General features: G+C 41.5%; 1 protein-coding gene across 4 annotated transcripts in view; it reads right to left on the reverse strand.

Moving 5' to 3' along the window:
- Positions 1 to 13881, reverse strand: part of MYO1B (myosin IB) — a 205971-nt gene that overhangs the window by 173864 nt on the left and 18226 nt on the right. The window contains exon 1 of one of the 4 annotated variants that reach the window (XM_023592570.3): positions 12928 to 13113. The exons of the other annotated variants lie outside the window; for them this stretch is intronic. The gene's annotated coding sequence lies outside the window, so the exon portion shown is untranslated. Of the gene's footprint in view, positions 1 to 12927; positions 13114 to 13881 lie in introns of those variants that run through there. 4 annotated transcript variants of the gene reach the window in all.

Here is a 13881-nt window from a genome sequence, read left to right on the forward strand (position 1 = left end):
CTTTGGCTCTGAAGAGCCAAAAAAGAGAAGCTAAGATGAAACTATGAGGTTCTCCCATAAATAAAATCAACTGCATAAGAAAGTATTTAATATTTAAAAGAAGATAATAGAGCAATTTTTAAATAACATATATTTTTTTATTAATGCCAACCATACCTGGAAGAGAGTCCCAGATTTCACTAAAACCTAATAGCAGCCCTAAGAATGTTTTCATGCATTTTGAAGTAGGCCAGGCTGTGTTTCAGAACAAAATAGACTGGGTGGGCACTTGTCATTCTCTAGAAATGCAGCAGAAGCTAAGGATACCTCTGGTCCAATGCCAAAGTCTTCAAAAGACTTGCACAGGAAAGAGAAAGTGAGTGCCCAACCTTTGTCATGATAAATTAACATTTAAATCAAATTTCAAGTTCTCAGACTCAGTATAATGCTAAAAGCACTCTTGTTGAGATGCATTACATATAATTTGGCAGATGAGGGAAGGTTTAAGGATTAAGAGGAAGTCAATCTGAGAAGGGTTTCAAAAATAACCACCTTAAACCAGCAATTTAAATTAACCAAAGAGGTTGAATGAGAACTCTTCACCCCTGGAGTGGATTACTGTATATAAAGTTATTTACAGAAACAGATGCAGAAAGACAACAGGGCTTTCCTGTAGGTAGCAATAATTAAGCAGCCTATCTTTCTCTGTAATTAAGCCTATATCACCATCATTCAACAACAAAGCAATCCAAACTGAAAAGTGATCCCAAAATCCATTTAAGCCATTCAAGCACAGTTTTTGTTTTGTATGTTGTTTTTTTACCATCTAAGTAGCTTGGGGGAAGAAACTGGGATACCTTCTCCTTCATTATCAAGATAATGAAGAGACACCTAGAAGATGGTACGGGATACTTCCATATTTTCCTACAAATGGATTGCTTTCCCATATTTGACCACCATCGCCACAGTCTTGGTTTGTTCCACTTTGTCATCCCAGTGAACTTAGTATATTTGCTACACTAAAAGGAAGTGATTTGTGCCTCCTCTGAAGGAGCTATGCTTACTGTGACACTTTGATGTTGGGTGAACCCCAAAAGATCATTCCTTAGTGCTAATGCATTCCTGTATGTGTAAACCTATTGTAAATGGTGATTAAATTACCTCAGTTAAGAGTCTTTGATTAGACTGTATGACCCAGTGTGGGTCTTAATCCTCTTACTGGAGTCCTTTATAAATGGAAGAATTAAAAAGCCACAGATACAGAAAAAAAGCTGCAGAGACAGAGAGGAACCCAGAAGCTGGCAGAGAAAAAGCCCCGAGAATACAGGAAGCCACTTTAGCCAGAAGCGAAGAGCAACAAGGCCTGGAGAAGAAGGGAGAGATGAGCTCGGCGAGAAAGCATCTCTGATAATGCCTTGATTTGGACACATTTGCAGATCTCAGAACTTTAAACTTAATAAATCCCACTGTAAAAACTCGTTCATTTCTGGTATACTACTCCCTGCAGCTATTAGTAAACTAAAACACTTACCATGGTTACAAATTTCAGAATCATCTGCTAACTGAATATTTACATAAGCCACAAGGATTCATATGGGATTCTCAGGAGAATTAAATAAGAATATATAGGGAAATGGACTTGGCCCAACAGATAGGGCGCCCACCTATCACATGGGAGGTCCGCAGTTCAAACCCCCGGCCTCCTTGACCCGTGTGGAGCTGGCCCATGTGCAGTGCTAATGTGCGCAAGGAGTGCCCTGCCACGCAGGGATGTCCCCACCTAGGGGAGCCCCACACGTAAGGAGTGCACCCTGTAAGGAGAGCCACCCAGCGCGAAAGAAAGTGCAGCCTGCCCAGGAATGGCGCCGCACACACGGAGAGCTGACACAACAAGATAACACAACAAAAAGAAACACAGATTCCCGTGCCGCTGATAGGAATAGAAGTGGTCACAGAAGAACACACAGCAAATAGACACAGAGAGCAGACAACCGGGGAGGGGGTGGGCAGGAAGGGGAGAAAAATAAATAAATTTTTAAAAAATATATATATATAGAAAGCACTGAGGATCCTTTTTGGTTAACAAAGGACCTATGTTCACCCTTCCCAGGAGCCCCCATGGGAATCACTGTGGGTCTGGGAAAGCTGACCCCACCCCATGCTCCAGGAGTGTAACATGTGATCCAGGCTAAGGCAATCCACACATTGTCACCTACTAGCCACAGTGAATGGTTCAGGGCTGGGCATTGACTGAGCCTTGGAATATTGGAACAAAGGTTCTTTCCACCTCTGGATGGTGTGACTTGCTGACATGATATCTGGAACTACTACAGCTATCTCTGCTTTCATGGCTAGTCTGAGGAGAAAGACAACCCACGGGGGAGGGCAGGGCATGAAAATAACAAAATTGGTGCTGTAGCCCTGATGACATCACCCATCTCTGGATTCAATTGCACTTGAAGGCCGCCCCATATCTCTATTAATTAATTCTCTATTGTTGAAGCTGTTTGAGTTGTATTTCCTATTATTTGCAACAGAAAACATCTTACCTAATAATAGTACCAGGAAGTGGAGTGTTACAAGTAACACCCTGAAAAGCACAGAGTTGCTAAGGCCTCAGAGTGGGCAGCATGAGGACCTACAGTCTTGGACTGGCAAGATGATCATCTTTGATATTTAATAGTGAAACAGCAGATTAAACCATAGTCTGCTGTGCCTTGGGACTCGGACCTTCTAACCGAGACGCTAGGGAATTTCAGAGAAATTCAGGATGCCAGAGTCATTCATTAGGCTAATTCTAAAGGTCTACAAGAAAAGACAAGCTCGCTGTAAAACAGGCCTCTGTGAAAGGCCGGAGGGAAAACATTTTGCCTGCAATCCAAGTTGACTGTGAGGCCAATGACCTGGGACTGATAAAGTTAGTGCTGGCAGAGGTATAGAGAAGAAAGAAGAGTTGTGGCCTCCCCAAGTACCACCTGTTCTGCGTTCCGCAGCCTGGGAAAAGGGATACGTACTCCCACCATGAAGACTTAGCATTTTAGAATTAGAGGCACAACCCCACTTTATTGCTTCTTAGACTTCTTACTGTTCCCAGGTGGATTCTACTAAACCAATTGCTAAGGCAGTCTGCAGGGTACCAAGGCCAGATCCAATTTCAGGAGACAAATTCTCTGACCAGGTTCTAAGTCCAAAACTTTGGAAACAGGCAATATCTCTAAGTTTTGATTACTAGTCCATGGAAGCAAATAAACCTTAAAAGTTAACTACAAAGAAGCAGGTGTAGCTCAGTGATTGAGCTCCTGCTTTACATGTATGAGGTCCTGGGTTCAATCCCCAGTACCTCCTGGGGGGGAAGGAGGGGAAAACAACTATAATTTTTTTCAGGAGCTATACTGCTAAAGAAGTTTGGCTAACAGTGGTTTGTGATTGCTTGATCCTTAAGGCAATAAATCTCAAGATCTTCCAACTCATAAAGGCAGAAAAAGAGCTACTAAAGCACTGCAGTCCCAAAAAAAGACACCTCCTTCCCCAATGTTCATCTCTGATGTGGCCACAGAAGAAAAATGGACAAAGGAAATGAGACCTTCCCAGAGAAGAACATTTCCAAGGAGACAGTGACAGAATTTTCACCCATCCAGGGGACGGCTGCATTATGCTAAGTGGAGGTATTTTCTTTTCCTATACAAGAGTATGGTAGGAAGAGAATATGTGAATGCCAAAGGGGAGAGCCATAATAGACCCTCATTATTTTGAGAGGAAGACACTATCCAGTGTATACAACCCTGTTCCTATTTGTACCTAATCTTTTCAGGGAGTCCCCAGTTGTATATAAACTTGTAATAGTGCCCACTTCCCATTAGAGAATACACATAGGAGAGATCCTCTTGCCCTCCACCCCAGGGCACGCAGGAGGTGGGAACATAACTTATAGGGTGCTAGATACTCCCAGGACTTTGGATTTTGGGTGATGATGGAAAGCAAGTGGTGAGGATGGAGGTTATACTCATCGGCCACAGCAGCCTGAAAGCAGGTGGTTCCTGTGGCATGGCTTCTGCTATCTGCTACGGATCCTGGTGCCCAGCCGTCCAGCCTTTCCTTGGTTCCTGCCCATCTTCCAAGTCCGTATCCTTCCCACTCTTTCAGCCTCTACCATTCTGTGTCTCTGAATTCATCCTTCGTTGAAAGCAACCAGTCTCCTTAACTGACATGAACATTAAGTGTAGAGCCTACCTTATAATAAGCAGCATACCACTGATAGCTCTTTATTATTATGTAATACCTAATCTTTTCTCCCTAACTCAATGAAAGCAATCTACAAAATACAATTGCCTGAGCCTGGACAGGTTAGGGGAGCTGTTGGAGAAGTCACAAAGGAGCCTGGGGGAAGAGTGCCTCTATCTAATGGTACTGATTTAGCTCAACCACCAGCCCAGAAATTAGTGCCAGGAACTCCAGGACTGCCCTAGCTCTTTCCAGCTGTTTGTCCACCCAAGAAAAATAAAATACACGATTGGAATAATTTTCCCCTGAACTCTCATCTCAAAAAAAAAAACAACTTTCCAAATGGCTATCTATATTTCAGTGTACACTAATTTATTTCCTAGCATGATCTGCAGTGTTGATATTGTTTAAAATATTGCAAGTATCATTTCAGAAATTCCTCAAAATCCAAAAGCAGTGTAAACATCCTACAGCATCTTAAAAAGGCCACCTGTAACCTAACATTTAAATATAACTAGTCTACTCCAATCACCAACCTTCAATTACAAGCCAACTCCCCATTACCATCATCAGTGCTAAGGGGATACCAAGACCAGCATTTCCCAAGCCATTAGCTTCCCTTCCCTACCCCACTCCCCGCCCCAGAATCCTACAACAAACAAATGCTATGTGAAATGTGTGGTCACTGCGCTATTCCAAATCAAAACAGCAACTGTAAAGCTATTCCAAATTAATATTAACTAAGAAAGGATACACCATAAACTGCACTAAAGCATCTGGCAGTCCCCCCATTGAAACTGGTTTTCATAGTACCAGAGATGAGAACAAATGTGTATTTTAAGTTGAAACTGTTTTACTGCAGAATCTGAAAGAACATTCACAAATCAGAGCTGAGGTTGCAATGATTGACAAGAATTAATATTAAATCACTTACATAATTTTAAATCTTAAGGGACTTCTAAAGCAAAGGGTGGGCAGCCACTTAGAGGAAAACTAAATGAAAGTATTAATAGTTTAGTGCCTTGGTAATTGTAAATGAGGGCATTTTAAAACACATCTATCATAATGCCAGTAGCTATTTACATCAGAGACAGCATCTACAGCACCTAAACTTAATAGCAATGGTTCTTTATCCAAATCCACTGCACGCATTAACCTCCCTGTAGGGTGGTCATGTATGCATGATAGCACTTTCCCCAGAAGCATAGGGCACAGCCTCTTGCACATGGTAGGCATTTAGTGAAATACAAAGGGAAAAGGGGGGTGTAAATTTACAATTGACAATACAACAATGCACATTCTCACAGCTGCCATCAGTTGGTTCAATCACATCAGACCAGAAGGCAAGATAATGACTGCAGCTTCAAGCCACTTTGATTCTTCATATAAAAACATAACATTATAAACAAAGGAAACAGAATTGAGCCACGTGGCTCCCAATGAAATCATTAATGTTTTTAGGAATAACATGAGAAACATGTTTAATAAGAAAACGGGGCCAATGTGATGAGATTTCACAAAGTCTCAGCAAATCCTGATGGCAAAACAAAAGCAAAAGAGTGGCCGGGTCCACAGGATGTGGTTCAGTACTTAATATAATGAGCTAAGTGACTGAGAAAAACTGGAATTTCCTTCCCTGTAGATCTTTAAAGTAGTAACAAATCTCATCTCTCTGAAAGAGCTGGGATGAATTTTCCATACAATTCAGTTCAACCACCATTTACAGTATTGAGTTTCATTGTGTTCTGTTCCTGGCATTGTGTTAAACAATCACAGCACCTCCCGTTTTCTAGAAGGGGAAGCATAGAAGCTCAAGTCCAGCAAGAGAGTAGAGACAAGAAAACAGGCCATTCAGGAAATTGTAAATGAACTTTCTTAATTATTAAAAGAGATATGCATTCATTGTAGGGAAAAAAAATTCAGAAAATTCAGATGAGGGGGAAAAAATAAAATAAACCCAATATGCACACCCTCATCCTTTGCTCTAAATCCTTTTGAATTATTAGAATCCTTTTGAAATCTGGTTTTTATAAGCCAACACAACAGCCATCAGTTCTGACTATAAATTTTAATAAATATATCTGCCTCATGGTAGGAATGTGAACTAGATCAGAAGTATATAGCTATGGGAAGCGGACTTGGTCCAGTGGTTAGGGCGTCCGTCTACCACACAGGAGGTCCGCAGTTCAAACCCCGGGCCTCCTTGACCCGTCTGAGCTGGCCCATGCGCAGTGCTGATGCGTGCAAGGAGTGCCCTGCCACGCAGGGTGTCCCCCGTGTCAGGGAGCCCCACGCGCAAGGAGTGTGCCCCGTAAGGAGAGCTGCCCAGCACGAAAGAAAGTGCATCCTGCCCAGGAATGGCGCCACACACACGGAGAGCTGACACAACAAGATGACACAACAAAAAGAGACACAGATTCCCGTGCGGCTGACAACAACAGAAGCAGACAAAGAAGAACACCAGGGTGAGGGTGGGGGGATAAAAAAATAAATAAATCTTTTTTTTTTTAAAAAAAAAGAAGTATATAGCGACTTTGTGGGGCTACACCAATCATACCCTCACCACTTTTCACCTGAGCCAGACTGAACAGTCATCAGCCCCTTTATTCTTACATTCCCCCTACTGCTAAATTAGCAATCCTCATTACCTGCCCATTGACCAAATCTGTGCTAGACTGTGTCTAACATGTCTCGAACCTGTACCTTTTACCATCTCACTTCAAAAGAACCGAAAAGTCATACCCAAAAAAACACCTAACAAAAAATTTTTAAAAATAAAAACACCTCTTATTTCTCCTAAATTCCATAGTAAAAATTGACCTGATTTCTCTTTTTTTTTTTGCGTCTCCACCACCCTGACCCCATATCCAACCTGTCTTATAGATTGTATCACCTTAGTTACTCTCATGAATGTACCAGCTTGAGCATTTATCATTTCTCACCCGTAAGGCAACAGCCTTCTAAGTGGTCTCTCTGCCTTGTCCCGCAACTACAGTCCCAAAAACCACCTTCTCCTTCCCCCACCCACACACCACACTGTTCCCAAATCGCCTTTCTAGAAAAAAGAAAAATCACAATCTGATCACAGATTTCATCCTGCTTCAAATTCTTCAATGATTTTCCAATGCCCTTAGACCAAAATATTCAAATTCCTAAAGCAGAAAACACAAGACTCCAGCCCTGGCTTGCCTTCCTCCTTAGTCTCATTTCTCCCTGGGGAAGACTGTAGCACCCTCAGCTCAACCTCACATAACACCAAGCCCTATTCTTACTTGTATATATGCCTGCTCTGCCCTGGCTGCTTCTATTCATTCCAAAAGTCTCAAAAGACATTCTGGATCCTCTGGTTCCTTTAGAGAACCTAAACCTGCTCTGGAAGAGGCGATCTCAACCACAGGAGTAGGCTCTTATAGCCACCAACCTCCCCATCATGAGACTGCACCTTCAATCAGGCCATCACTAAATGGACTGTGAGTGTACAGTGGCCCCAACAATGCCAGCTTTCAAAGATCTGGAATTGGGTCTCAGCGACTAGAGCCAGGTGGCTGTAAGCACTAGATGGGAAGTTCAAGTAGTTCCCAAGGGGTATCCTTGCAGTGCTCCTTCAAAGGAAGCCTGCCTAGGAGAGGAATGAAGCACAAGTGCAGAGAGAAGCAGAGATTACACACCACATGGGGGAGAGGGAAATGCTGCCTTAGATCCTAAGAGTGATTCCAGTTCTACGCCCTCAAGAGGTTCAGCTGAACTTCGTGTCTTAAATAAATGCCTCTTGATAACACAGTGTGAGTAACCATTCCCTGCAGGCAGCCATGCTCTGAGCAAGCCAGCTTAACTCCATTGCAACTGTTAGTTTGCTGGTCTACTCCTCCCCTGGAGAAGGCAGTTTGAGTTCTCAATGTATAAAGGTTCCACTGCCTGGCAGTGGCTGGCACATAGGAATGTACATTACAGAGGTACAGCCTATTCTTTCTCCCAGGATTATTTCTATCATCTCTACCCTTGCCATCCAGGTCACAAACCAGCAAAGGATAATCAGAGACCTCAGATACCCCAAGAACATACATCTTCAAGAAACACTCTAGTTAGAAGCCAAAGGACACAAGAAGCCCTATTTCAAGGCATCTCCAGCATTTACCAACCTAAAGAATAACCAGAATGGAAACTAGATTCTTGAAAACAATTTACTCAAGCAGCTTGGTTCTCAAGGGAGGTGGGGCTGGCAAGTCACAAAGAACAAGGTAGGGAGCTCTACAAATTCCCCAGAGTATATGAGAAAGTGCGCTTTAAAATGCTTTCTGTGAAAAGGCTCCCAGGTGACACTGATTTTCATTCCTATCAGCATACTTCCTTAGAGAAATTTTTGGGTGTGTCTATTCATGGCATTTACTTCACAAATATATAGTTATCTGATTTTCCAATATTTTATTCCACTGTTACAGCCACTATATATTAAGGTTTTTTTTCCCATTCTCTGTAAAGCTTTCTGCTAAGAACATTTAATGGATTGCTAGTTGGAGGACTTTTGTTAGAATGGAATCTTATTAGGGAAGAAAGAGGCACTCTACTGGGCAATTTCCATGAAGTATGTTGTTGCCTGTGTTCAAACTCCACATAATTAATACAAAGGACACTAAGATACTGGGCAATGAGGAAATCAAACAATTTGAACAGGGAGTGGGTCTTAATCCTATTACTGGAGTCCTCAACAAGCAGAATGAAACTCAGATAGGGAGACAGAAAGCCAATGGGAAGAAGAGCTGAAGATCAAAAGACCTCAGAAGAGAAAGAAGAGGCCAAGAGAGGCCACCATGTGCACTACCGTGTGACAGAGAAGCTAAGGACCAAGGATCACCAGCAGCCAGCACCAGAATGTCAGCCCTAGGAAACTAAAACACATATACAAGCCAATGGATGTCCATATACCAAGAGCCTGACTCCAATAGTAAAAAGCTCCATGAAGGGGAGGGGCAATAAATTCAACATTCCAGTTTATCTAAGAGTTAACACCCAGAGGATGCCTCTGCACAAGCAGTGGATGTTCCAGGAAACACCAAGCAAAAGGTTTGTTTCTGTCTGGGTATAGAGAAGCTGGCCTTATCAACAACAGCCATCAAGGAGGAGTTAGGCCATCCTCACTCCCTGGCACTGGCCAGTTATTAAAGATTTGAAAAATGTTATCTAGAACTTTACAATTTATAAATGTCAGGGAAAGAAAAAAGTTTTCCAGCTGTAGAAAGTGAGTTTAGTAAATATACGATATTAGCCAGACTAAATAGAGGGCTTTTTGAGTTAAAATGAGCAGTGGCTGGAAGGTTTTAGATTTCTAGCTACAAAATATCTAAGTGCCTTTCTTTATAATTAAAGAGCAAGGAGACAGACCTTGGCATCCCAGGCAAAACCTTCTTTAAGGCCCAGGAGGTTAATCATCTAGTTTTTGGAAGAGCAGGCCAGGGTGAAGCTTTCCTGACTGGTCTGAGAGTGATCTTTCACATTTATTATCACACATGCATCCTTCAATCTAATTTCTAAAAGCATGGTTGGACAACCTCTTTTTTTTCCCCCCAAAGAAAAGCTTGACTTCTACATTTGAAAAATTACTCTCTACAAAATGTTTATTAGCAGTCATTTACCACAACTGAGAATTCTCTTTTGTTCCACACCATTATGATATGGCACAGGCTCTGCAACCACAGACCCAGGATCAAATCCAAGGCAATTCATCTTCGCTATTCAAATTTCTGGTCTGAAATAGAGATGACAACATCCATTCCATAGGATTATCGTGCAGACTAGCTGAGAAAGCAAAACTCCAAGGACCTAGGAGTATCTCCCTACATGTTAATTCCTTCCCTCCCAATTCCCATTCCTTTTTCTCACTCTGAAGAGTCCATAAACTCTCTGTCTTGCCTTCTGTCAGGTATGCCCAAGTAAATAAACTAGAGAGCCGCCTCGTTTGCAGTAGATCCGCCATGGAGTTCAGTACCCTGAGGAGGCAACCAGCTAACATCATGTTCCAGCCATTTCCCCAAGAAGTGCCAAAGAGTCATGGCAGGAACAACTGACAAAAGGCAGCGTGGCTTCAGAGAAATGACACACTGCTCCCCATAAGACTAGATCAGAAAACCCTCCACCCTTCACTCCACCATTGCCTCACAGTCCCTTCTCACCTGCCACAACCGAAGAAGGTCCAGAATAGGCAGCAAGCTGCCGGGGCCTTAGGCAGGAAACTGTGGTTCAGGCTACACAATTTGCACTGGATCTTAATGAGAATTAATGAGCTCATGTCTGAAAAGGGCTAAGAGTTCCTGACAGACAAGGTAGCCAAAAATTACAAAGCCCTGTTATAACCAGAAATACAAACTCAGATGCAGGTGGGACGTGCTAATTATAACCCACAGACTTCTCAACCTGTTCCCTCAAGGCAGTTAAAAAAAAATTACAACAAGTAGAATGTGTTTAAGTTGGCAAACCTAAGCCCTTGGAACCCTGAGGTGAGTATAAAACTTCTCAAATATAACTGGCACACCCGACAGATCCATTTGTTCATGGCCCATGCACAGATGGCAAGTGACTACCCCACCAGATGAATGGGCTTGCTAATCACGTGATCCCCGCCTCACCTCACATTTCTAATATCCTCTTCACCAAAGTCCTCCTGCTCCTTACCAACCGCCCCTGCTTAAACACCACTGGGTGTTCCCCCTTTCCTGTTCTCTTTATACTTGATGAGACCATCCAACGCTCAGGATACTTCCTCATTATAATTATTAAGAGCAGTGATTTGTGTTTAGTACGCACTCACACAGGGCTTCCTGAGCCCCTCAGTTTTGGGAGTCTACGCAGATCAGTTCAAGATGACTGGCTATAAATAAAAGACATAAAATGGCCCAGGATCCAGATTATACACTTGGATAGATTGCATGATATGTGAATATAAAACTCAATAAAACTGCTTTAACAAACAAACAAAAAAACCCAGGATCCACCAGAGCACAACTACCTTCTTTAAAAAAAAAAGGGGGGGGGGGGAAATGGCTCCTTCCCCTCTTGTAGGCTCTCTTCAGTGACAATGGAGGAATATGTACTTAATTTGGGGCCCTCTTCTTGTTCCCTGGGATAAGGAAGGGAACTGCTACCCTCCAACTTCAGTTTCCTCACAAAGCTGTCAAATACCTCATCTCCTAATATTCTGTCCAGCTTCCAACATTGTCGCCTCAACAAAAAAGGCTCAACTCTGGAAAGTCTGAACTTCTTCATTTGGGAGTGAGCTTGCAGCCTGGGCCTGGTTTTAAAGAATGCTAAAAACCAAAAAGCCAGTGAATGCTAGTCCACAAGAGTCTTTCTCAATGATATTTATTCAGAGGTAGAGGAAAAGCAGAAATCTTTATTCTGACCTCACCATAAAACAAATTAGGGACTTAACTATATACAGCACCAAATCAAGCACAAAATCAACAGGACCATCATAAGAAGAGGCATTGAGGCGTGTGTGATGTCTTTTCTGCACATTTATAATAACATGGTTAGCTGCAAAATGGCACTGGGTGTTCTAATAAATTTAGTTATGAAAACAAAAGCGGGTCTAAGGATGATAACATTTAAAACCTATAAAGTAAAGGACAAGAAAAACATGCATTAATCAACAGTACATCTTCAGGAATGCCTTAATACTTGTGGTTAAGAAAAAATTTTTTAGAATAATAAAAATTCAGAAGCTTCCTCAAGCAATTATCCACTAAAATAAAGTCCAATAAACTATGTAAACAGAGGGAGAGATATTTATACATTTACAGTAGGGTTTCGTGAATGTTTATTAGTTGAGACCTGATCAAACAAAAATAGCTACAATGTTCCAAAAAATGCACTGATAATGTAAACTAAAAAGACAAACCACTTTGTCATTTAAAAAGAATTTTTAGAGAAAATAGCTAAATCACAGTGGGTTACTTCACCTAAATTGACTGAAATCAACAATCATATTTGGAAGTATTTTCTGGGTCAAATTGTTTCCAGTTTTTCTAATGTTTAAAGCATTACCAAATTTAAAATCAAATTCACCATAATTCTTACATGTCTCTACATATATTCAGAAGTATTCGTGAAGAACTAAAAGACATACAATACACAACAAATGAACCTACACAGTCTATCATAATTAAGATATTTTAAGTCACAGACTAAAACGTTTACTAAAAAGTGTTGACTTAAATTCGAATAATAATTCTGCTAATTTCCAAAAGTTCTGTAAGATATAGCAGTTATTTCATATATTTGCATTAAGAAACCTATGCCAGTGGCTCGCTCTCTCTCTCTCTCTCTCACATACACTCACACACACACTTTTCTTTTCCTTGACCATACACACCACGCACTTAACTTTTAAGGCTAGACAAAAATCAATTTGTAAGTTGATCAGCTTGACAGAGTACAGAGCCATGCAATAACTTTGCCCAAGGAAATCTTTGTAAGAAATGAAATATTCGATAGTGAACTACATCATATAAGCCTGAAGTTTATTTCCCTCTATAAATAGTTTATCAAAATAGGAATTTAAAGACACATCATATTGTCAATCATCGAGCTAAAAGGCATGAAAATGTAAAAATTAAAATCCTATCCTTAAAACAAGTCTCTAGATGACAGATATAGATTAGATACATATGAAAAATAAAGAGTTCTCTTTATGACATAATGGCAAGGCCCAGTTTAGAAATTAAAACTGCTTACCAACTCTTGTTCTCCATTGTTTTTTCCACCGTTAACTGGCACTTTAGCATTCAATAAATATGAAAGGGAGCGCACACTAAGTACAACAAATATTTTGCACACAGATAAGAAGGGAAGAAAGGTCAATGTCCTGTGCTAGGAGGAGGCGGTCTCAACTTCCATCCAGAATGGTGTTATATAAGAACTAAAACAAGCACTCACATAGGGCAGATGAGTCACCTCAAAATGAGGAACATAAAGGAAAAAAATTTACTATTCTCATTGTATAGAAGGATCTGAGAACACAGTGCTAAAGAGGTGAACCTTGACCTTGGCATTGACCTTGCTGGATAAGTAGGATGTAGTTAAGCGGAAAAGAGAACTCTAAGCAAGAAGTACAAAGCCTGTTCAGCAGACAGGGACCAGGCAGAAGAGTTGCAGAAGACAGCTGGTACAGGGTCCTGGTGAGCCATGAAGCTGGGAGGAAAGGTAAGCAGGGCTAGACTGGGCATCAGAGCTTAGGAGCTTTCAGTTAGCATAGCAGGGTAGGTGGGGAGAGAGGTGAGGTAAGAGCTACACAGCCTAGTATGTAATGTCTGTGCTATAATCACTATGATTTCCGTACAGCAAGAGGGCACCAAACGTGACTGACAGTCATTGGTGACAGTCTGATGAAAAAAAAAATTGAGGACAGACAGCCATTGTATACAGACAATAGGGAACCACCAAAAATATTTTGAGCAGTTTAGCAACAACACAAGTTTCAGAGGAAATTTAATCAAGAGATATAGCCTTAATTCGTTGCAAGAGTGACTAGAAGCATGAAACAGGACTGTTCTGTGCAGCTGTTCAGTCTGTGTACTGTATAAAGATGGCCAGGAAGGGGTGAAACAGGGACTGAAATCAAGTCGAGCTCCTGTTGGGGGAGCCTTTTCCTAACTGCACAAAGGAACTATACAAGCCAGCAGCAGCCCC

Source organism: Dasypus novemcinctus, chromosome 7 (assembly GCF_030445035.2).
Source record: "Dasypus novemcinctus isolate mDasNov1 chromosome 7, mDasNov1.1.hap2, whole genome shotgun sequence".
In the NCBI taxonomy this organism is placed as follows: Eukaryota; Metazoa; Chordata; class Mammalia; order Cingulata; family Dasypodidae; genus Dasypus; species Dasypus novemcinctus.